Source organism: Schistocerca cancellata, chromosome 3 (assembly GCF_023864275.1).
Source record: "Schistocerca cancellata isolate TAMUIC-IGC-003103 chromosome 3, iqSchCanc2.1, whole genome shotgun sequence".
Lineage (NCBI taxonomy): Eukaryota > Metazoa > Arthropoda > Insecta > Orthoptera > Acrididae > Schistocerca > Schistocerca cancellata.
Window position 1 is genome coordinate 890,096,045 of NC_064628.1, and position 26,821 is coordinate 890,122,865.

Below are 26,821 nucleotides of genomic sequence, written 5' to 3' on the forward strand. Positions count from 1 at the left end.
CCAGCCATGCCAATACGTCGTACAGAGGTGATTGTCTACTAAACATAAAAAAGTTACACAGTTGGTTAAATCAGATATATTCAATGAATAAGCCTACAGTTCATAATCCTACTTACTTTTATAAATATAAATTCTTTACAGAATCGAGTGCCTAGTCTGGTTGCAACTCGCAGTATTCTTCTATAACATGAAATATGGCGGTGTGCCAGACAATAGAATAAAATACGTGCTTCTCGCACCACTTCTACCAGAGCTCTCTCCTTTCTTAATCAAACATAAGAGTAACGTAATTGTGCTTTTGTTTTATCAGCGACACAGCGCTGCAGTTGTGTGCCATAGGCTTTATTTATTTGTCACTGATTATTTATTTAATTAATATTTCGCGTTTCCGAGGAAACTCACGCTCGGCATGCAAATGTGCCTTTATATTGCCGCCTGAATTGCGAGGCGAAAGGACACACCTGCAGGCGAGCAATTCACCTAAAGGCACAAGAAAATCTAAGTTATCTACAACTATTTACATGACTTACATTATACACATTATATACAAAATTTGAATGACGCGGGTGCGCCGTAAAAGTTCTTATGTTGGCAGATAGAGTGCGCGCATGCGCAGAAGCGTCTGTGTGACTCCGGCACTGCCGTTATATCGTACAGTTAGATCATGCGGCACAGTATTGCAGTTCATATTGTTCGTGTGCGCGCGTTTCTCAGTCGTTGCACAAAGAAAATATTCAACCAAGATTACATATGAAGACTACATTCTATGACAGGTACCTTAGTTTTAAATTTACAATATTTGTTATAACACAATACAACTTAGATTGTTGAATGTTCTTAGTTAGATAGTATTGTTTTGAAATACTTCAAAGAAAAATGTCCGTATGTTTCAGGTGCGTTGACCTATACACATCGTGTCGTTATTACAGTTCATATTCATCTGCTGCACAATAATTTTTTTTTACAGGTTAGTATCGTCGTGGTAAAGTTTTTTTGATCACAGTAACATCGTTGTATAACAACGTGATTAATACATAAGCGTGTCCATTTCCCATTTCCATTATAGTCGTTGTGATGCAGTTCGTTGTGACTAAAGGGATTGCTCATTACAGATCAGACGTGACCCGTCGAGTAATTGGTCCACGTGCAGTTCGTTTTTTACATTCCGTGGAAGCTTGGTTGCAGATGCTCGGACGGCACATAGCTGGCGTCGATCCTTGGACAGTCCAGGTAAGAGTGTCCGTCACATTTCGAGAACATTTCATTCCCTGAAGTTCCAACCAAAATTCTTCCACCCGTCGTGTTGTTTTCTGGACAGGCACTTTGTGTCAATTTAATCCAGTTAACATCTTGAAGTTAGGTACTGTAGTAATGTCACTAGACGATGCACGAATTATGCCCTTCACATTTTCAGTTTTTTGCTGAATATAGCTCACCTAAATGTTCGTAGTTATTAATCAAAGAAATCATTCATCGCGTTTACATAGATACGCTGCATAATGAATGGCATTAACCGTTTCTTTCACATAGGTTTCTGCGTCGTTGCAGAGTTAGTAATGTTCGTTAATGTCCGTGAACAGAGGTTCACTATGCAATGTCTTTTTGGCACTCGTTTTGTTCAAATTTTTTACATAGTAACAGTTACATGATACATCAGTTAAAAAAATAAGTAATTATACATACACACGTTACATATTTTCTTAGCATAAACATAATACAGTTGCACATAAACATGTTTGCATCATCATTACATAGCTATAGGTTATTACATTGTGTCACGTGATGTCATCTGAAATTAAGATAGGTTAGACACAACATTCATTACATCAGTAGGCAAGACCAGGCGTTTTCACTACTCAATAAATATTCAAAATAGTAAGAGAGAAAAAATGTTCGATTCCTCGCGTTTTGTGCGTGTGTGAAGAGTGTCTGTGTGGCCTTGACTACTGATAGATGCTTTTCGTGTTGAGAGATGTGCGTCTAATCTATTTCTCAAAGTAAAAGATCGCTTCACAGATGACGTCTGTCGGTTCGTCAGGTGTCATACCAAGTCAGTGGTACCTACAATAACAAATGTTCCGTGAAAAATTAATATATCATTCACTGCTACGTAATCATAAATTTTATTTTAATATTCCGTCTTCCAGGTGGTGGCGCACGCTGAAAGAAGTGTTCTTCTGCCTTCAACTGCGACTCTGGAACCGCTGAAATGAAAATTTCTACACTACTTATTATCTGTGTTGTAACAACAGAGTTTTTCGAGTTGCTTAGCAATATTTTGATGGGTATGACTTTGACATTATTCAGCATGAAATGCTCTAAGATCTCGGTGTGCGTATTTTTCTAAAATTCTTTGAAGTGTGTCAACGTGTTCCTTCCAAGACTGTGTAGCTATCAGTATATCATCTACATAGTGTGTGACTGTCTCAACTAAATCGTCGCCAAGCACGGTATCCAGGGCTGTAATGAATACCCCAGAGCTGACATTCAGTCCGAAAGGTAGAACACAAAACTGATAGATTCGCCCCCCGAACATAAATGCAGTATATTTCCGTGAATGAGGAGTGATACCCACCTGCCAAAACGAATTAGCGAGATCTATTGTGGAAAAATATTTTGCATCTAGAAATTTCTGTAATTGCTCTTCTAAATTTTCGGGTTTTGTGTGAACCGGTAATATTATTTCATTAATTGCTCGTGCGTCTAACACTAACCTAATGCTTCCATTTAATTTTTTGACAACAAGTAGAGGACTACAATAAGGTGAGGTGGATGGTTCAATGACCTTGCAGTTTAACATTTGTTTTAATTCTTGCCACACAGCAGGTCGTTGAGATAACGGTACGTTATATGTCTTGTGGTAGAATATCTTGTGAGGCTTAACTTCAATCTTGTATACATACGTGTTGATAACATCTAATCGTTTGGTAAAAACTTGTAAATATTTGGATAACACTTCCTGTAGTTTTATACGTTCATGTACACTGAGAGCTGTAGCTTCACTTATCTTATGATCAAGCAATGTTTTCAAGTCCATTAGCTCTGTGTCAGATGAGTGTGTTTGCATATCTTGAATGTCATTGTCAAGTACTAACTGAACCTTGTACCCTGTACAGTGTTTGTCATGCTTTAGAGTTCTCCTGTCCAAATCAATAATAATTACACTGCCTTTATCATTTAAAATACATTTACCTTTGGAGAAGTCTATAATAGAGTCCTTCTCGCTCATAATATCTATTCCTAATATGCAATTTGTCACAAGGTTTTGTACAACCAGGAATGGCCATTGTACGGTTCCATTACCTATTTTAACGTTTACAAAAACTTGCTTCGTAACCCTACATGACTTATTACCTAGTGCAGTAGTTATTTTACAGTTTTGGGCAGGAAACTCAGGCACAGGTTCCAATTCACACATCTTTTTATAGAAATTAAAAGACAAAACGCTCACAGCTGCACCTGTATCTAGGATAATAGTAGTTGGAATCCCACCTACTACACCAGTAGTAGATGCTAAAACAATTTCATTCGTGTTTGAACGACATTGTGTACTGTCTTGTACAAGTTCATCTGATATATTGTTATTGTAGTTGTATCTTATAAATAAAACAGGTAATTTTTGTTTAGAATTATTCGGCATATCATTATTCTGTTGTTCAAGTGTGGTGTCAAATTACTGATTAACATTGAAGTCGCCCCCCAAGAATTCTTCAGCCACGACCTGGGGCATAGAAGTGACTGTTTCTAGTTTGTTGGATCAGCATTTGTACTAGGTACTGACACAGATTGAGGTTGTGCATCAGGTGTCATTTCTATTATATTCACATTCGGATATTGCCTATTATGATCTCCAAACTTTTGCGGTTGTTGTTGCTGTTGCGCATTATAACTTACCTGTCGGTCGTAAGGTATGCTCCAATTTTGTCCTGGTGGCTGCTGTGGTAAAGCAGAGTTTGAATGAAAGTACTGATCGTTACGAGTCCAACCTTGATGCTGTCTTGGCTCGTAGTTATTATTATTTCTATTTCTGTTTGTGTTTTTGTTGTTGCCTTTGTATCCGTTGTTACCGTTGTAGTTATTACCGTGGTGCCTTTTGTATGGATTGCCGCATGAAGTGTTATTACTGTTGTAACTATTGTTTGTATTGGAATACGCATGTTGATTTTGATTTTCGTATTGAGACGGCATGTGAGTTTGCTGTTTTTGCTGTACCGCGTATCCAACTGTGGGCGCGCCAGAATTGAGTTGGCAAGCCTGCATGTTTTGCATACCACTAGTGTAAACATTGTGGCTGCTGTTTTGCCGCGCGAAGCGCTGATCTTCAAGTAACATGTCAACCGAATCTAAGGCTGTTAAAAAATAATCTGAATCGTCATCCGGGATATGTAGGAGTTTTTCTTTAATGTTGAAAGGCAATTTGGCCTTCAACGCACGGAGTATATCACGCGTTGCGACTGGTTCGTCTAAAAAGTGTCCCATGTTCAAGTATTTTTCAAAATATCTGCGTAAGTTGCCATTTTTACTGTTAAAAGTTTCAGGTTCTAAAATTTGTCTTCTGAGTCGCTCCTGGACGGATTGCGACCAGAATTTGTTCAGAAAAGCACGCTCAAACTCACTGTACGTGGTACATACGTCAGCTTGACTGTATGCCCAGACAGCTGCATCGCCTTGGATGTAACCGACAATATATGAAATCTTTTTCCGGTCACTCCAAGTGCGTGGAAATGCGTTACTAAAAGATTTAAGAAAAATCACCGGATGAATGGTTCGTTTTTCTGGGATAAAAATCTGAAATTGCCTGTGTTTCATTAAGCTTTCTTCTTCCTTCGCATTGTGATATGGATTTATTCCACTGTAATTACTGGTATGTTCAGCTGGCGAGTAATTACGATAATGTTGCTGTGGTTTACCATGATAATAGCTTGTGTTTGTGTTTGCACATCGTGGTATGTGTTGTAGTCGTGGTGTGCTTTGTTCTTGTGTGTTTGTCGTGTGCGGTATGTGTGTGTCATACTCGAATGTATATTGGTTCCTGAACTGTGCATTTTGACTGATATTTTCGTTACATTCAGACTGTGGTCGATCGGTGAATTGTCTCATGGGTGCAGTGACGGATTGTACTGTGTCACTGATCAGCTGTTTGTTATTAGTAATGTATTGCGCTACGGAGTCGTGCACAATTGTTGGTAAATTTTCACGTAAGCATCTATCAAAATGTTTGCCTTTGTTCACTACCCAATCATGAAATTCTTTATTAATATTTTGAAAATGAGCTGTGGCATCAGATTGTAAGATGTCAGTCAGGTGTTGTTCAACATTGTCAAATTTATTCTGTACGTCAGTAATTCGTTTTTCAAGGTTGTCATGTACTGAAGGATATGTTTGAATTTGTTCAGTAAGAACTTCACTCGTGACATTAAGGTTTTTTACTTGTGTCTGTAAAAGTGCTACGTCAGTTGTAGTCTTTTCTTGTCTCGTATTAAGCTGGGAAAATTTAGTACTGAGTTCAGTCATCTGTTTGGTCAGTGTGGCCTCTATAAGTTCCACACGTTTACATAAAGTGTCATTACCTGTCTTGAGTGCTATGAGGTCAGATTTAATTGCGTCATTTTGTGTCTGTAAGGTTGCCATGTTTTCGGCGTTCTGTTTCATTAGCATTTGTAACATGTCGGCAATGTTTACTGTTTGCAAGGTCTGTGCCCCCGTCGCGTCATTAGACGTGACGTCACGCATCAACATGGGCCCTGACTGAGACTTTGAAATTTTTGTAGTGGACGGCCTATTGCCAAAATTTCCGTCAACACTTGCGTCAATGTTTGATAAATCGTCACTACCGGTTGCTGTCGTAAAGTCATTTTCTAACATTTGTCTCTCGTCCGAGTCGGATTGCGTCTGAATAGTACGTCTTTGCTGTTCCATTTTTGCGTATTGATTTCTAGTTATTACCATGCCACACGTGATATATGTTTCAAGAAAATATTTGACACTGATTTTAAATTAAAATGCAGTTGAGCATGAATCGCTCGTAGCAACAATGGCTGTCTGTTAATTTAAAAATATAAACTGAATTTGAGATTATTGGTAATGGCTGCTGTCCATGTTACTACGTATCGTACAGAAGTCGGCCATATTGTACACTCGTGTATTGGTATTGTTGCATACGTTATTGTTTAAGGAAAAGTACTGAGAATGAAATTTATCACTGAAAACTGTTATGCACGAAAGAAACACTACAGAATCTACTGAAAAGCTAATACACTGAATTATACGTCTGGTCAAGCCTGCTAATGCAAAGATGCTGCGTCTTACCTTATTTTGCTGGAAGTTTCATTGCGTCTTCCCGCAAAATTTTAGAACTGGAAAATATCTTCAGATTTTTTTGTTATCTCTCATACATTCACGTCCAGGTCCAGAAAAATGATTTTTCACATGAAACAAAGAGAACAATGTAACAAATGACAAAATAACCAATCCGACACGCAGTCGCCAATATAAAATAAATAAAATAAAAAATATTATTTAAATATTAATTATTCTATCTGTATGATGGTGATTGTGATTGTAATTGTAATAAATATTTGCTTATCTGGAACGTGGACGTTTAAATATTCAGTATCAGACGCTTGACAATGGCTTTCTTGTAAAGGCAATGTTACTTGTAGTTGACCGTGAAATAAAACTGAAATAATCGGACTTCGTAAATAAATCGTTTCCAAAGACTGCTGCGGTAGGTGCGGACTCATAATCTAAATCTCAATATTTCAATAATTTGCCAGCCATGCCAATACGTCGTACAGAGGTGATTGTCTACTAAACATAAAAAAGTTACACAGTTGGTTAAATCAGATATATTCAATGAATAAGCCTACAGTTCATAATCCTACTTACTTTTATAAATATAAATTCTTTACAGAATCGAGTGCCTAGTCTGGTTGCAACTCGCAGTATTCTTCTATAACATGAAATATGGCGGTGTGCCAGACAATAGAATAATATACGTGCTTCTCGCACCACTTCTACCAGAGCTCTCTCCTTTCTTAATCAAACATAAGAGTAACGTAATTGTGCTTTTGTTTTATCAGCGACACAGCGCTGCAGTTGTGTGCCATAGGCTTTATTTATTTGTCACTGATTATTTATTTAATTAATATTTCGCGTTTCCGAGGAAACTCACGCTCGGCATGCAAATGTGCCTTTATAACTCTCCAGATGACTTATCACAATGCGACTAACGTGGCTGTAGTCACCGTATGAAAGTCCACCTGGGAGATAAGTTATTTGCTTTCGACGCGCAATTCACAGTTTACTGTATTCCTTGAAGCCTCCTGTTGAAGGTGGAACACACAAATTGCGTCGCGAGTTAATAATGCATTCTCCAGATGACTTCTCACAAAGCGACTAACGTGGCTGTGGTCACCGTATGAAAGTCCTCCTGGGAGATAAGTTAAATGCTTTCGACGCGCAATTCACAGTTTACTATATTCCTTGAAGCCTCCTCTTGACTGTGGAACACACAAATTCTGTCGCGAGTTAATAATGCACTCTCCAGATGACTTCTCACAAAGCGACTAACATGGCTGTGGTCACCGTATGAAAGTCCTCCTGGGAGATAAGTTAATTGCTTTCGACGCGCAATTCACAGTTTACTGTATTCCTTGAAGCCTCCTGTTGATGGTGGAACACAAAATTGCGTCGCGAGTTAATAATGCACTCTCCAGATGACTTCTCACAAAGCGACTAACGTGGCTGTGGTCACCGTATGAAAGTGATCCTCAAAGATAAGTTAATTGCTTTCGACACGAAATTCACAGTTTACTGTATCACTTGAAGCCTCCTGTTGACGGTGGAACACACAAATTGCGTCGCGAGTAAATAATGCACTCTCCAGATGACTTCTCACAAAGCGACTAACGTGGCTGTGGTCGACGTATGAAAGTCCTCCTGGGAGATAAGTTAATTGCTTTCGACGTGCAATTCACAATTTACTGTATTCCTTGAAGCCTCCTGTTGACGGTGGAACAAACAAATTGCGTCGCGAGTTAATAATGCACTCTCCAGATGACTTCTCACAAAGCGACTAACGTGGCTGCGGTCACCGTATGAAAGTCCTCCTGGGAGATAATTTAATTGCTTTCGACGCGCAATTCACAGTTTACTGTATTCCTTGAAGCCTCCTGTTGACGGTGGAACACACAAATTGCGTCGCGAGTTAATAATGCATTCTCCAGATTACTTCTCACAAAGCGACTAACGTGGCTGTGGTCACCGTATGAAAGTACTCTTGGGAGATAAGTTAATTGCTTTCGACGTGGAATTCACAGTTTACTGTATTCCTTGAAGCCTCCAGTTGACGGTGGAACACACAAATTGCGTCGCGAGTTAATAATGCACTCTCCAGATGACTTCTCACAAAGCGACTAACGTGGCTGTGGTCACCAAATGAAAGTCCTCCAGGGAGATAAGTTAATTGCTTTCGACGCGCAATTCACAGTTTACTGTATTCCTTGAAGCCTCCTGTTGACGGTGGAACACACAGATTGCGTCGCGAGTTAATAATGCACTCTCCAGATGACTTCTCACAAAGCGACTAACATGGCTGTGGTCACCGTATGAAAGTCCACCTGGGAGATAAGTTAATTTCTTTCGACGCGCAATTCACAGTTTACTGTATTCCTTGAAGCCTCCTGTTGACGGTGGAACACAAAATTGCGTCGCGAGTTAATAATGCACTCTCCAGATTACTTCTCACAAAGCGACTAACGTGGCTGTGGTCACCGTATGAAAGTGATCCTCGGAGATAAGTTAATTGCTTTCGACACGCAATTCACAGTTTACTGTATCACTTGAAGCCTCCTGTTGACGGTGGAACACACAAATTGCGTCGCGAGTTAATAATGCACTCTCCAGAAGACTTCTCATAAAGCGAATAACGTGGCTGTGGTCACCGTATGAAAGTCCTCCTGGGAGATAAGTTAATTGCTTTCGACACGCAATTCAAAGTTTACTGTATCCTTGAAGCCTCCTGTTGATGGTGGAACACACAAATTGCGTCGCGAGTTAATAATGCACTCTCCAGATGACTTCTCGCAAAGCGACTAACGTGGCTGTGGTCACCGTATTAAAGTCCTCCTGGGAGATAAGTTAATTGCTTTCAACGCGCAATTCACAGTTTACTGTATTCCTTGAAGCCTCCTGTTGACGGTGGAACACACAAATTGCGTCGCGAGTTAATAATGCACTCTCCAGATGACTTCTCACAAAGCGACTAACGTGGCTGTGGTCACCGTATTAAAGTCCTCCTGGGAGATAAGTTAATTGATTTCGACGCGCAATTCACAGTTTACTGTATTCATTGAAGCCTCCTGTTGACGGTGGAACACACAAATTGCGTCGCGAGTTTATAATGCACTCTCCAGATGACTTCTCACAAAGCGACTAACGTGGCTGTGGTCACCGTATGAAAGTCCTCCTGGGAGATAAGTTAATTGCTTTCGACGCGCAATTCACAGTTTACTGTATTCCTTGAAGCCTCCTGTTGACGGTGGAACACACAAAATGCGTCGCGAGTTAATAATGCACTCTCCAGATGACTTCTCACAAAGCGACTAACGTGGCTGTGGTCACCGTATGCAAGTCCTCCTGGGAGATAAGTTAATTGCTTTCGACGCGCAATTCACAGTTTACTGTATTCCTTGAAGCCTCCTGTAGACGGTGGAACACACAAATTGCGTCGCGAGTTAATAATGCTCTCTCCAGATGACTTCTCACAAAGCGACTAACATGGCTGTGGTCACCGTATGAAAGTCCTCCTGGGAGATAAGTTAATTGCTTTCGACGCGCAATTCACAGTTTACTGTATTCCTTGAAGCCTCCTGTTGATGGTGGAACACAAAATTGCGTCGCGAGTTAATAATGCACTCTCCAGATGACTTCTCACAAAGCGACTAACGTGGCTGTGGTCACCGTATGAAAGTGATCCTCGGAGATAAATTAATTGCTTTCGACACGAAATTCACAGTTTACTGTATCACTTGAAGCCTCCTGTAGACGGTGGAACACACAAATTGCGTCGCGAGTTAATAATGCACTCTCCAGATGACTTCTCACAAAGCGACTAACGTGGCTGTGGTCGACGTATGAAAGTCCTCCTGGGAGATAAGTTAATTGCTTTCGACGCGCAATTCACAATTTACTGTATTCCTTGAAGCCTCCTGTTGACGGTGGAACAAACAAATTGCGTCGCGAGTTAATAATGCACTCTCCAGATGACTTCTCACAAAGCGACTAATGTGGCTGTGGTCACCGTATGAAAGTCCTCCTGGGAGATAAGTTAATTGCTTTCGACGCGCAATTCACAGTTTACTGTATTCCTTGAAGCCTCCTGTTGACGGTGGAACACACAAATTGCGTCGCGAGTTAATAATGCTCTCTCCCGATGACTTCTCACAAAGCGACTAACATGGCTGTGGTCACCGTATGAAAGTCCTCCTGGGAGATAAGTTAATTGCTTTCGACGCGCAATTCACAGTTTACTGTATTCCTTGAAGCCTCCTGTTGATGGTGGAACACAAAATTGCGTCGCGAGTTAATAATGCACTCTCCAGATGACTTCTCACAAAGCGACTAACGTGGCTGTGGTCACCGTATGAAAGTGATCCTCGGAGATAAGTTAATTGCTTTCGACACGAAATTATAGTTTACTGTATCACTTGAACCCTCCTGTTGACGGTGGAACACACAAATTGCGTCGCGAGTTAATAATGCACTCTCCAGATGACTTCTCACAAAGCGATTAACGTGGCTGTGGTCGACGTATGAAAGTCCTCCTGGGAGATAAGTTAATTGCTTTCGATGCGCAATTCACAATTTACTGTATTCCTTGAAGCCTCCTGTTGACGGTGGAACACACAAAATGCGTCGCGAGTTAATAATGCACTCTCCAGATGACTTCTCACAAAGCGACTAACGTGGCTGTGGTCACCGTATGCAAGTCCTCCTGGGAGATAAGTTAATTGCTTTCGACGCGCAATTCACAGTTTACTGTATTCCTTGAAGCCTCCTGTAGACGGTGGAACACACAAATTGCGTCGCGAGTTAATAATGCTCTCTCCAGATGACTTCTCACAAAGCGACTAACATGGCTGTGGTCACCGTATGAAAGTCCTCCTGGGAGATAAGTTAATTGCTTTCGACGCGCAATTCACAGTTTACTGTATTCCTTGAAGCCTCCTGTTGATGGTGGAACACAAAATTGCGTCGCGAGTTAATAATGCACTCTCCAGATGACTTCTCACAAAGCGACTAACGTGGCTGTGGTCACCGTATGAAAGTGATCCTCGGAGATAAATTAATTGCTTTCGACACGAAATTCACAGTTTACTGTATCACTTGAAGCCTCCTGTAGACGGTGGAACACACAAATTGCGTCGCGAGTTAATAATGCACTCTCCAGATGACTTCTCACAAAGCGACTAACGTGGCTGTGGTCGACGTATGAAAGTCCTCCTGGGAGATAAGTTAATTGCTTTCGACGCGCAATTCACAATTTACTGTATTCCTTGAAGCCTCCTGTTGACGGTGGAACAAACAAATTGCGTCGCGAGTTAATAATGCACTCTCCAGATGACTTCTCACAAAGCGACTAATGTGGCTGTGGTCACCGTATGAAAGTCCTCCTGGGAGATAAGTTAATTGCTTTCGACGCGCAATTCACAGTTTACTGTATTCCTTGAAGCCTCCTGTTGACGGTGGAACACACAAATTGCGTCGCGAGTTAATAATGCTCTCTCCCGATGACTTCTCACAAAGCGACTAACATGGCTGTGGTCACCGTATGAAAGTCCTCCTGGGAGATAAGTTAATTGCTTTCGACGCGCAATTCACAGTTTACTGTATTCCTTGAAGCCTCCTGTTGATGGTGGAACACAAAATTGCGTCGCGAGTTAATAATGCACTCTCCAGATGACTTCTCACAAAGCGACTAACGTGGCTGTGGTCACCGTATGAAAGTGATCCTCGGAGATAAGTTAATTGCTTTCGACACGAAATTATAGTTTACTGTATCACTTGAACCCTCCTGTTGACGGTGGAACACACAAATTGCGTCGCGAGTTAATAATGCACTCTCCAGATGACTTCTCACAAAGCGATTAACGTGGCTGTGGTCGACGTATGAAAGTCCTCCTGGGAGATAAGTTAATTGCTTTCGATGCGCAATTCACAATTTACTGTATTCCTTGAAGCCTCCTGTTGACGGTGGAACACACAAAATGCGTCGCGAGTTAATAATGCACTCTCCAGATGACTTCTCACAAAGCGACTAATGTGGCTGTGGTCACCGTATGAAAGTCCTCCTGGGAGATAAGTTAATTGCTTTCGACGCGCAATTCACAGTTTACTGTATTCCTTGAAGCCTCCTGTTGACGGTGGAACACACAAATTGCGTCGCGAGTTAATAATGCTCTCTCCCGATGACTTCTCACAAAGCGACTAACATGGCTGTGGTCACCGTATGAAAGTCCTCCTGGGAGATAAGTTAATTGCTTTCGACGCGCAATTCACAGTTTACTGTATTCTTTGAAGCCTCCCGTTGACGGTGGAACACACAAACTGCGTCGCGAGTTAATAATGCATTCTCCAAATGACTTCTCACAAAGCGACTAACGTGGCTGTGGCCACCGTATGAAAGTCTTCCTGGGAGATAAGTTAGTTGCTTTCGACGCGCAATTCACAGTTTACTGTATTCCTTGAAGCCTCCTGTTGACGGTGGAACACACAAGTTGCGTCGCGAGTTAATAATGCACTCTCCAGATGACTTCTCACAAAGCGACTAATGTGGCTGTGGTCACCGTATGAAAGTCCTCCTGGGAGATAAGTTAATTGCTTTCGACGCGCAATTCACAGTTTACTGTATTCCTTGAAGCCTCCTGTTGACGGTGGAACACACAAATTGCGTCGCGAGTTAATAGTGCACTCTCCAGATGACTTCTCACAAAGCGACTAACGTGGCTGTGGTCACCGTATGAAAGTCCTCCTGGGAGATAAGTTAATTGCTTTCGACGCGCAATTCACAGTTTACTGTATTCCTTGAAGCCTCCTGTTGACGGTGGAACACACAAATTGCGTCGCGAGTTTATAATGCACTCTCCAGATGACTTCTCACAAAGCGACTAACGTGGCTGTGGTCACCGTATGAAAGTCCTCCTGGGAGATAAGTTAATTGCTTTCGATGCGCAATTCACAGTTTACTGTATTCCTTGAAGCCTCCTGTTGACGGTGGAACACACAAATTGCGTCGCGAGCTAATAATGCACTCTCCAGATAACTTCTCACAAAGCGACTAACGTGGCTGTGGTCACCGTATGAAAGTGATCCTCGGAGATAAGTTAATTGTTTTCGACACGCAATTCACAGTTTACTGTATCGCTTCAAGCCTCCTGTTGACGGTGGAACACACAAATTGCGTCGCGAGTTAATAATGCACTCTCCAGATGACTTCTCACAAAGCGACTAACGTGGCTGTGGTCACCGTATGCAAGTCCTCCTGGGAGATAAGTTAATTGCTTTCGACGCGCAATTCACAGTTTACTGTATTCCTTGAAGCTTCCTGTTGACGGTGGAACACACAAATTGCGTCGCGAGTTAATAATGCTCTCTCCCGATGACTTCTCACAAAGCGACTAACATGGCTGTGGTCACCGTATGAAAGTCCTCCTGGGAGATAAGTTAATTGCTTTCGACGCGCAATTCACAGTTTACTGTATTCCTTGAAGCCTCCTGTTGATGGTGGAACACAAAATTGCGTCGCGAGTTAATAATGCACTCTCCAGATGACTTCTCACAAAGCGACTAACGTGGCTGTGGTCACCGTATGAAAGTGATCCTCGGAGATAAGTTAATTGCTTTCGACACGAAATTATAGTTTACTGTATCACTTGAACCCTCCTGTTGACGGTGGAACACACAAATTGCGTCGCGAGTTAATAATGCACTCTCCAGATGACTTCTCACAAAGCGATTAACGTGGCTGTGGTCGACGTATGAAAGTCCTCCTGGGAGATAAGTTAATTGCTTTCGATGCGCAATTCACAATTTACTGTATTCCTTGAAGCCTCCTGTTGACGGTGGAACAAACAAATCGCGTCGCGAGTTAATAATGCACTCTCCAGATGACTTCTCACAAAGCGACTAACGTGGCTGCGGTCACCGTATGAAAGTCCTCCTGGGAGATAATTTAATTGCTTTCGACGCGCCATTCACAGTTTACTGTATTCCTTGAAGCCTCCTGTTGACGGTGGAACACACAAATTGCGTCGCGAGTTAATAATGCATTCTCCAGATTACTTCTCACAAAGCGACTAACGAGGCTGTGGTCACCGTATGAAAGTTCTCCCGAGAGATAAGTTAATTGCTTTCGACGCGCAATTCACAGTTTACTGTTTTCCTTGAAGCCTCCTGTTGACGGTGGAACACACAAATTGCGTCGCGACTTAATAATGCACTCTCCAGATGACTTCTCACAAAGCGACTAACGTGGCTGTGGTCACCGTATGAAAGTCCTCCTGGGAGATAAGTGAATTGCTTTCGACGCGCAATTCACAGTTTACTGTATTCCTTGAAGCCTCCTGTTGACGGTGGAACACACAAATTGCGTCGCGAGTTAGTCATGCACTCTCCAGATGACTTCCCACAAAGCGACTAACGTGGCTGTGGCCACCGTATGAAAGTCTTCCTGGGAGATAAGTTAATTGCTTTCGACGCGCAATTCACAGTTTACTGTATTCCTTGAAGCCTCCTGTTGACGGTGGAACACACAAATTGCGTCGCGAGTTAATAGTGCACTCTCCAGATGACTTCTCACAAAGCGACTAACGTGGCTGTGGTCACCGTATGAAAGTGATCCTCGGAGAAAAGTTATTTGCTTTCGACACGCAATACACAGTTTACTGTATCACTTGAAGCCTCCTGTAGACGGTGGAACACACAAATTGCGTCGCGAGTTAATAATGCACTCTCCAGATGACTTCTCACAAAGCGAATTACGTGGCTGTGGTCACCATATGAAAGTCCTCCTGGGAGATAAGTTAATTGCTTTCGACGCGCAATTCACAATTTACTGTATTCCTTGAAGCCTCCTGTTGACGGTGGAACAAACAAATTGCGTCGCGAGTTAATAATGCACTCTCCAGATGACTTCTCACAAAGCGACTAACGTGGCTGCGGTCACCGTATGAAAGTCCTCCTGGGAGATAATTTAATTGCTTTCGACGCGCAATTCACAGTTTACTGTATTCCTTGAAGCCTCCTGTTGACGGTGGAACACACAAATTGCGTCGCGAGTTAATAATGCATTCTCCAGATTACTTCTCACAAAGCGACTAACGAGGCTGTGGTCACCGTATGAAAGTTCTCCCGAGAGATAAGTTAATTGCTTTCGACGCGCAATTCACAGTTTACTGTATTCTTTGAAGCCTCCCGTTGACGGTGGAACACACAAATTGCGTCGCGAGTTAATAATGCACTCTCCAGATGACTTCTCACAAAGCGATTAACGTGGCTGTGGTCGACGTATGAAAGTCCTCCTGGGAGATAAGTTAATTGCTTTCGATGCGCAATTCACAATTTACTGTATTCCTTGAAGCCTCCTGTTGACGGTGGAACACACAAAATGCGTCGCGAGTTAATAATGCACTCTCCAGATGACTTCTCACAAAGCGACTAACGTGGCTGTGGTCACCGTATGCAAGTCCTCCTGGGAGATAAGTTAATTGCTTTCGACGCGCAATTCACAGTTTACTGTATTCCTTGAAGCCTCCTGTAGACGGTGGAACACACAAATTGCGTCGCGAGTTAATAATGCTCTCTCCAGATGACTTCTCACAAAGCGACTAACATGGCTGTGGTCACCGTATGAAAGTCCTCCTGGGAGATAAGTTAATTGCTTTCGACGCGCAATTCACAGTTTACTGTATTCCTTGAAGCCTCCTGTTGATGGTGGAACACAAAATTGCGTCGCGAGTTAATAATGCACTCTCCAGATGACTTCTCACAAAGCGACTAACGTGGCTGTGGTCACCGTATGAAAGTGATCCTCGGAGATAAATTAATTGCTTTCGACACGAAATTCACAGTTTACTGTATCACTTGAAGCCTCCTGTAGACGGTGGAACACACAAATTGCGTCGCGAGTTAATAATGCACTCTCCAGATGACTTCTCACAAAGCGACTAACGTGGCTGTGGTCGACGTATGAAAGTCCTCCTGGGAGATAAGTTAATTGCTTTCGACGCGCAATTCACAATTTACTGTATTCCTTGAAGCCTCCTGTTGACGGTGGAACAAACAAATTGCGTCGCGAGTTAATAATGCACTCTCCAGATGACTTCTCACAAAGCGACTAACGTGGCTGCGGTCACCGTATGAAAGTCCTCCTGGGAGATAATTTAATTGCTTTCGACGCGCAATTCACAGTTTACTGTATTCCTTGAAGCCTCCTGTTGACGGTGGAACACACAAATTGCGTCGCGAGTTAATAATGCATTCTCCAGATTACTTCTCACAAAGCGACTAACGAGGCTGTGGTCACCGTATGAAAGTTCTCCCGAGAGATAAGTTAATTGCTTTCGACGCGCAATTCACAGTTTACTGTATTCTTTGAAGCCTCCCGTTGACGGTGGAACACACAAACTGCGTCGCGAGTTAATAATGCATTCTCCAAATGACTTCTCACAAAGCGACTAACGTGGCTGTGGCCACCGTATGAAAGTCTTCCTGGGAGATAAGTTAGTTGCTTTCGACGCGCAATTCACAGTTTACTGTATTCCTTGAAGCCTCCTGTTGACGGTGGAACACACAAGTTGCGTCGCGAGTTAATAATGCACTCTCCAGATGACTTCTCACAAAGCGACTAATGTGGCTGTGGTCACCGTATGAAAGTCCTCCTGGGAGATAAGTTAATTGCTTTCGACGCGCAATTCACAGTTTACTGTATTCCTTGAAGCCTCCTGTTGACGGTGGAACACACAAATTGCGTCGCGAGTTAATAGTGCACTCTCCAGATGACTTCTCACAAAGCGACTAACGTGGCTGTGGTCACCGTATGAAAGTCCTCCTGGGAGATAAGTTAATTGCTTTCGACGCGCAATTCACAGTTTACTGTATTCCTTGAAGCCTCCTGTTGACGGTGGAACACACAAATTGCGTCGCGAGTTTATAATGCACTCTCCAGATGACTTCTCACAAAGCGACTAACGTGGCTGTGGTCACCGTATGAAAGTCCTCCTGGGAGATAAGTTAATTGCTTTCGATGCGCAATTCACAGTTTACTGTATTCCTTGAAGCCTCCTGTTGACGGTGGAACACACAAATTGCGTCGCGAGCTAATAATGCACTCTCCAGATAACTTCTCACAAAGCGACTAACGTGGCTGTGGTCACCGTATGAAAGTGATCCTCGGAGATAAGTTAATTGTTTTCGACACGCAATTCACAGTTTACTGTATCGCTTCAAGCCTCCTGTTGACGGTGGAACACACAAATTGCGTCGCGAGTTAATAATGCACTCTCCAGATGACTTCTCACAAAGCGACTAACGTGGCTGTGGTCACCGTATGCAAGTCCTCCTGGGAGATAAGTTAATTGCTTTCGACGCGCAATTCACAGTTTACTGTATTCCTTGAAGCTTCCTGTTGACGGTGGAACACACAAATTGCGTCGCGAGTTAATAATGCTCTCTCCCGATGACTTCTCACAAAGCGACTAACATGGCTGTGGTCACCGTATGAAAGTCCTCCTGGGAGATAAGTTAATTGCTTTCGACGCGCAATTCACAGTTTACTGTATTCCTTGAAGCCTCCTGTTGATGGTGGAACACAAAATTGCGTCGCGAGTTAATAATGCACTCTCCAGATGACTTCTCACAAAGCGACTAACGTGGCTGTGGTCACCGTATGAAAGTGATCCTCGGAGATAAGTTAATTGCTTTCGACACGAAATTATAGTTTACTGTATCACTTGAACCCTCCTGTTGACGGTGGAACACACAAATTGCGTCGCGAGTTAATAATGCACTCTCCAGATGACTTCTCACAAAGCGATTAACGTGGCTGTGGTCGACGTATGAAAGTCCTCCTGGGAGATAAGTTAATTGCTTTCGATGCGCAATTCACAATTTACTGTATTCCTTGAAGCCTCCTGTTGACGGTGGAACAAACAAATCGCGTCGCGAGTTAATAATGCACTCTCCAGATGACTTCTCACAAAGCGACTAACGTGGCTGCGGTCACCGTATGAAAGTCCTCCTGGGAGATAATTTAATTGCTTTCGACGCGCCATTCACAGTTTACTGTATTCCTTGAAGCCTCCTGTTGACGGTGGAACACACAAATTGCGTCGCGAGTTAATAATGCATTCTCCAGATTACTTCTCACAAAGCGACTAACGAGGCTGTGGTCACCGTATGAAAGTTCTCCCGAGAGATAAGTTAATTGCTTTCGACGCGCAATTCACAGTTTACTGTTTTCCTTGAAGCCTCCTGTTGACGGTGGAACACACAAATTGCGTCGCGACTTAATAATGCACTCTCCAGATGACTTCTCACAAAGCGACTAACGTGGCTGTGGTCACCGTATGAAAGTCCTCCTGGGAGATAAGTGAATTGCTTTCGACGCGCAATTCACAGTTTACTGTATTCCTTGAAGCCTCCTGTTGACGGTGGAACACACAAATTGCGTCGCGAGTTAGTCATGCACTCTCCAGATGACTTCCCACAAAGCGACTAACGTGGCTGTGGCCACCGTATGAAAGTCTTCCTGGGAGATAAGTTAATTGCTTTCGACGCGCAATTCACAGTTTACTGTATTCCTTGAAGCCTCCTGTTGACGGTGGAACACACAAATTGCGTCGCGAGTTAATAGTGCACTCTCCAGATGACTTCTCACAAAGCGACTAACGTGGCTGTGGTCACCGTATGAAAGTGATCCTCGGAGAAAAGTTATTTGCTTTCGACACGCAATACACAGTTTACTGTATCACTTGAAGCCTCCTGTAGACGGTGGAACACACAAATTGCGTCGCGAGTTAATAATGCACTCTCCAGATGACTTCTCACAAAGCGAATTACGTGGCTGTGGTCACCATATGAAAGTCCTCCTGGGAGATAAGTTAATTGCTTTCGACGCGCAATTCACAATTTACTGTACCCTTGAAGCCTCCTGTTGACGGTGAAACACACAAATTGCATCGCGAGTTAATAATGCACTATCCAGATTACTTCCCGAAAAACGACTAACGTGGCTGTGGTCACCGTATGAAAGTCCTCCTGGGAGATAAGTTAATTGCTTTCGACCCGCAATTCACAGTTTACTGTATTCCTTGAAGCCTCCTGTTGACGGTGGAACACACAAATTGAGTCTCAGGTTAATAATGCACTCTCCAGATGACTTCTCACAAAGCGACTAACGTGGCTGTGGTCACCGTATGAAAGTCCTCCTGGGAGATAAGTTAATTGCTTTCGACGCGCAATTCACAGTTTACTGTATTCCTTGAAGCCTCCTGTTGACGGTGGAACACACAAATTGCGTCGCGAGTTTATAATGCAGTCTCCAGATGACTTCTCACAAAGCGACTAACGTGGCTGTGGTCACCGTATGAAAGTCCTCCTGGGAGATAAGTTAATTGCTTTCGATGCGCAATTCACAGTTTACTGTATTCCTTGAAGCCTCCTGTTGACGGTGGAACACACAAATTGCGTCGCGAGTTGTTAATACACTCTCCAGATTACTTCTCACAAAAAGACTAACGTGGCTGTGGTCACCGTATGCAAGTCCTCCTGGGAGATAAGTTAATTGCTTTCGACGCGCAATTCACAGTTTACTGTATTCCTTGAAGCCTCCTGTTGACGGTGGCACACACAAATTGCGTCGCGAGTTAATAATGCACTCTCCAGATGACTTCTCACAAAGCGACTAACGTGGCAGTGGTCACAGTATGAAAGTCCTCCTGAGAGATAAGTTAATAGCTTTCGACGCGCAATTCACAGTTTACTGTATTCCTTGAAGCCTCCTGTTGATGGTGGAACACACAAATTGCGTCGCGAGTTAATAATGCACTCTCCAGATGACTTCTCACAAAGCGATTAACGTGGCTGTGGTCACCGTATGAAAGTCCTCCTGGGAGATATGTTAATTGCTTTCGACGCGCAATTCACAGTTTACTGTATTCCTTGAAGCCTCCTGTTGACGGTGGAAGAAACAAATTGCGTCGAGAGTTAATAATGCACTTTCCAGATTACTTCTCACAAAGCGACTAACGTGGCTGCGGTCACCGTATGAAAGTCCTCCTGGGAGATAAGTTAATTGCTTTCGACGCGCAATTCACAGTTTCCTGTATTCCTTGAAGCCTCCTGTTGATGGTGGAACACACAAATTGCGTCGCGAGTTAATAATGCACTCTCCAGATGACTTCTCACAAAGCGATTAACGTGGCTGTGGTCACCGTATGAAAGTCCTCCTGGGAGATTTGTTAATTGCTTTCGACGCGCAATTCACAGTTTACTGTATTCCTTGAAGCCTCCTGTTGACGGTGGAAGAAACAAATTGCGTCGCGAGTTAATAATGCACTCTCGAGATTACTTCTCACAAAGCGACTAACGTGGCTGCGGTCACCGTATGAAAGTCCTCCTGGGAGATAAGTTAATTGCTTTCGATGCAAAATTCACAGTTTACTGTATTCCTTGAAGCCTCCTGTTGACGGTGGAACACACAAATTGCGTCGCGAGTTGTTAATACACTCTCCAGATTACTTCTCACAAAAAGACTAACGTGGCTGTGGTCACCGTATGCAAGTCCTCCTGGGAGATATGTTAATTGCTTTCGACGCGCAATTCACAGTTTACTGTATTCCTTGAAGCCTCCTGTTGACGGTGGCACACACAAATTGCGTCGCGAGTTAATAATGCACTCTCCAGATGACTTCTCACAAAGCGACTAACGTGGCAGTGGTCACAGTATGAAAGTCCTCCTGGGAGATAAGTTAATAGCTTTCGACGCGCAATTCACAGTTTACTGTATTCCTTGAAGCCTCCTGTTGATGGTGGAACACACGAATTGCGTCGCGAGTTAATAATGCACTCTCCAGATGACTTCTCACAAAGCGATTAACGTGGCTGTGGTCACCGTATGAAAGTCCTCTTGGGAGATATGTTAATTGGTTTCGACGCGCAATTCACAGTTTACTGTATTCCTTGAAGCCTCCTGTTGACGGTGGAAGAAACAAATTGCGTCGCGAGTAATAATGCACTCTCCAGATTACTTCTCACAAAGCGACTAACGTGGCTGCGGTCACCGTATGAAAGTCCTCCTGGGAGATAAGTTAATTGCTTTCGACGCGCAATTCACAGTTTACTGTATTCCTTGAAGCCTCCTGTTGATGGTGGAACACACAAATTGCGTCGCGAGTTAATAATGCACTCTCCAGATGACTTCTCACAAAGCGATTAACGTGGCTGTGGTCACCGTATGAGAGTCCTCCTGGGAGATATGTTAATTGCTTTCGACGCGCAATTCACAGTTTACTGTATTCCTTGAAGCCTCCTGTTGACTGTGGAAGAAACAAATTGCGTCGCGAGTTAATAATGCACTCTCCAGATTACTTCTCACAAAGCGACTAACGTGGCTGCGGTCACCGTATGAAAGTCCTCCTGGGAGATAAGTTAATTGCTTTCGACGCGCAATTCACAGTTTACTGTATTCCTTGAAGCCTCCTGTTGACGGTGGAACACACAAATTGCGTCGCGAGTTAATAATGCATTCTCCAGATTACTTCTCACAAAGCGATTAACATGGCTGTGGTCACCGTATGAAAGTCCTCCTGGGAGATAAGTTACTTGCTTTCGACGCGCAATTCACAGTTTACTGTATTCCTTGAAGCCTCCTGTTGACGGTGGAACACACAAATTGCGTCGCGAGTTAATAATGCACTCTCCAGATGACTTCTCACAAAGCGACTAACGTGGCTGTGGTCACCGTATGAAAGTCCTCCTGGGAGATAAGTTAATTGCTTTCGACGTGCAATTCACAGTTTACTGTATTCCTTGAAGCCTCCTGTTGACGGTGGAACACACAATTTGCGTCTCGAGTTAATAATGCATTCTCCAGATAACTTCTCACAAAGCGACTAACGTGGCTGTGGTCACAGTATGAAAGTCCTCCTGGGAGATAAGTTAATAGCTTTCGACGCGCAATTCACAGTTTACTGTATTCCTTGAAGCCTCCTGTTGATGGTGGAACACACAAATTGCGTCGCGAGTTAATAATGCATTCTCCAGATGACTTCTCACAAAGCGACTAACGTGGCTGTGGTCACCGTATGAAAGTCCTCCTGGGAGATAAGTAAATTGCTTTCGACGCGCAATTCACAGTTTACTGTATACCTTGAAGCCTCCTGTTGACGGTGGAACAAACAAATTGCGTCGCGAGTTATTAATGCACTCTCCAGTTGACTTCTCACAAAGCGGCTAACGTGGCTGCGGTCACCGTATGAAAGTCCTCCTGGGAGATAAGTTAATTGCTTTCGACGCGCAATTCACAGTTTACTGTATTACTTGAAGCCTCCTGTTGACGGTGGAACACACAAATTGCGTCGCGAGTTAATAATGCATTCTCCAGATGACTTCTCACAAAGCGACTAACGTGGCTGTGGTCACCGTATGAAAGTCCTCCTGGGAGATAATTTAATTGCTTTCGATGCGCAATTCACACTTTACTGTATTCCTTGAAGACTCCTGTCGACGGTGGGACACACAAATTGCGTCGCGAGTTAATAATGCACTCTCCAGATGACTTCTCACAAAGCGACTAACGTGGCTGTGGTCACCGTATGAAAGTCCTCCTGAGAGATAAGTTAATTGCTTTGGACGCGCAATTCACAGTGTACTGTATTCCTTGAAGCCTCCTGTTGACGGTGGAACAAACAAATTGCGTCGCGAGTTAATAATGCACTCTCCAGTTGACTTCTCACAAAGCGGCTAACGTGGCTGCGGTCACCGTATGAAAGTCCTCCTGGGAGATAAGTTAATTGCTTACGACGCGCAATTCACAGTTTACTGTATTACTTGAAGCCTCCTGTTGACGGTGGAACACACAAATTGCGTCGCGAGTTAATAATGCATTCTCCAGATTACTTCTCACAAAGCGACTAACGTGGCTGTGGTCACCGTATGAATGTCCTCCTGGGAGATAAGTTAATTGCTTTCGATGCGCAATTCACAGTTTACTGTATTCCTTGAAGACTCCTGTCGACGGTGGGACACACAAATTGCGTCGCGAGTTAATAATGCACTCTCCAGATGACTTCTCACAAAGCGACTAACGTGGCTGTGGTCACCGTATGAAAGTCCTCCTGAGAGATAAGTTAATTGCTTTCGACGCGCAATTCACAGTTTACTGTATTCCTTGAAGCCTCCTGATGACGGTGGAACACACAAATTTCGTCGCGAGTTAGTCATGCACTCGCAAGATGACTTCCCACAAAGCGACTAACGTGGCTGTGGCTACCGTATGAAAGTCCTCCTGGGAGATAAGTTAATTGCTTCCGACGTGCAAATCACAGTTTACTGTATTCCTTGAAGCGTCCTGTTGACGGTGGAACACACAAATTTCGTCGCGAGTTAATAATGCATTCTCCAGATGACTTCTCACAAAGCGACTAACGTGGCTGTGGCCACCGTATGAAAGTCCACCTGAGAGATAATTTATTTGCTTTTGACGCGCAATTCACAGTTTACTGTATTCCTTGAAGCCTCCTGTTGACGGTGGAACACAAACATTGCGTCGCGAGTTAATAATGCATTCTCCAGATGACTTCTCACAAAGCGACTAACGTGGCTGTGGCCACCGTATGAAAGTCTTCCTGGGAGATAAGGTAATTGCTTTCGACGCGCATTTCACAGATTACTGTATTCCTTGAAGCCTCCTGTTGACGGTAGAACACACAAATTGCATCGTGAGTTAAAAATGCACTCTCCAGATGACGTCTCACAAAGCGACTAACGTGGCTGTGGTCACCGTATGTAAGTCCTCCTGGGAGATAGGTTAATTGCTTTCGACGCGCAATTCACAGTTTACTGTATTCCTTGAAGCCTCCTGTTGACGGTGGAACACACAAATTGCGTCGCGAGTTAATAATGCACTCTCCAGATGAAATCTCACAAAGCGACTAACGTGGCTGTGGTCACCGTATGAAAGTCCTCCTGGGAGATAAGTTAATTGCTTTCGACGCGCAATTCACAGATTACTGTATTCCTTGAAGCCTGCTGTTGACGGTGGAACACACAAATTGCGTCGCGAGTTAATAATGCACTCTCCAGATGACTTCTCACAAAGCGACTAACGTGGCTGTGGTCACTGTATGAAAGTCCTCCTGGGAGATTAGTTAATTGCTTTCGACGTGCAATTCACATTTTACTGTATTCCTTGAAGCCTCCTGTTGACGGTGGAACACACAAATTGCGTCGCGAGTTAATAATGCACTCTCCAGATGACTTCTCACAAAGCGACTAACGTGGCTGTGATCACCGTATGAAAGTCCCCCTGGGAGATAAGTTAATTGCTTTCGACGCGCAATTCACAGTTTACTGTATTCCTTGAAGCCTCCTGTTGACGGTGGAACACACAAATTGCGTCGCGAGCTAATAATGCACCCTCCAGATGACTTCTCACAAGGCGACTAACGTGGCTGTGGTCACCGTATGAAAGTCCTCCTGGGAGATAAGTTAATAGCTTTCGACGCGCAATTCACAGTTTACTGTATTCCTTGAAGCCTTCTGTTGACGGTGGAACACACAACTTGCGTCGCGAGTTAATAGTGAGCTCTCCAGATGACTTCTCACAAAGCGACTAACGTGGCTGTGGTCACCGTATGAAAGTGATCCTCGGAGATAAGTTAATTGCTTTCGACACGCAATTCACAGTTTACTGTATTCCTTGAAGCCAACTGTTGACGGTGGAACACACAAATTGCGTCGCGAGTTAATAATGCACTCTCCAGATGACTTCTCACAAAGCGACTAACGTGGCTGTGGTCACCGTATGCAAGTCCTCCTGGGATATAAGTTAATTGCTTTCGACGCGCAATTCACAGTTTACTGTATTCCTTGAAGCCTCCTGTTGACGGTGGAACACACAAATTGCGTCGCGAGTTAATAATGCACTCTCCAGATGACTTCTCACAAAGCGACTAACGTGGCTGTGGTTACCTTATGAAAGTCCTCCTGGGAGATAAGTTAATTGCTTTCGACGCACAATTCACAGATTAATGTATTCCTTGAAGCCTGCTGTTGACGGTGGAACACACAAATTGCGTCGCGAGTTAATAATGCACTCTCCAGATGACTTCTCACAAAGCGACTAACGTGGCTGTGGTCACTGTATGAAAGTCCTCCTGGGAGATTAGTTAATTGCTTTCGACATGCAATTCACAGTTTACTGTATTCCTTGAAGCCTCCTGTTGACGGTGGAACACACAAATTGCGTCGCGAGTTAATAATGCACTCTCCAGATGACTTCTCACAAAGCGACTAACGTGGCTGTGATCACCGTATGAAAGTCCTCCTGGGAGATAAGTTAATTGCTTTCGACGTGCAATTCACAGTTTACTGTATTCCTTGAAGCCTCCTGTTGACGGTGGAACACACAAATTGCGTCGCGAGCTAATAATGCACTCTCCAGATAACTTCTCACAAAGCGACTAACGTGGCTGTGGTCACAGTATGAAAGTCCCCCTGGGAGATAAGTTAGTAGCTTTCGACGCGCAATTCACAGTTTACTGTATTCCTTGAAGCCTCCAGTTGATGGTGGAACACACAAATTGCGTCGCGAGTTAATAATGCACTCTCCAGATGACTTCTCACAAAGCGACTAACGTGGCTGTGGTCACCGTATGAAAGTCCTCCTTGGAGATAAGTTAATTGCTTTCGACGCGCAATTCACAGTTTACTGTATTCCTTTAAGCCTCCTGTTGACGGTGGAACAAACAAATTGCGTCGCGAGCTAATAATGCACTCTCCAGATGACTTCTCACAAAGTGACTAACGTGGCTGTGGTCACCGTATGAATGTCCTCCTGGGAGATAAGTTAAATGCTTTCGACGCGCAATTCACAGTTTACTGTATTCCTTGAAGCCTCCTGTTGACGGTGGAACACACAAATTGCGTCGCGAGTTAGTAATGCACTCTCCAGATGACTTCTCACAAAGCGACTAACGTGGCTGTGGTCACCGTATGTAAGTCCTCCTGGGAGATAAGTTAATTGCTTTCGACGCGCAATTCACAGTTTACTGTATTCCTTGAAGCCTCCTGTTGACGGTGGAACACACAAATTGCGTCGCGAGTTAATAATGCACTCTCCAGATGACTTCTCACAAAGCGACTAACGTGGCTGTGGTCACCGTATGAAAGTCCTCCTGGGATATTAGTTAAATGCTTTCGACGCGCAATTCACAGTTTACTGTATTCCCTGAAGCCTCCTGTTGACGGTGGAACACACAAATTGCGTCGCGAGTTAATAATGAACTCTCCAGATGACTTCTCACAAAGCGACTAACGTGGCTGTGGTCACCGTATGAAAGTCCACCTGAAAGATAATTTATTTGCTTTGACGCGCAATTCACAGTTTACTGTATTCCTTGAAGCCTCCTGTTGACGGAGGAACACAAAAATTGCGTCGCGAGTTAATTATGCATTCTCCAGATGACTTCTCACAAAGCGACTAACGTGGCTGTGGCCACCGTATGAAAGTCTTCCTGGGAGATAAGTTAATTGTTTTCGA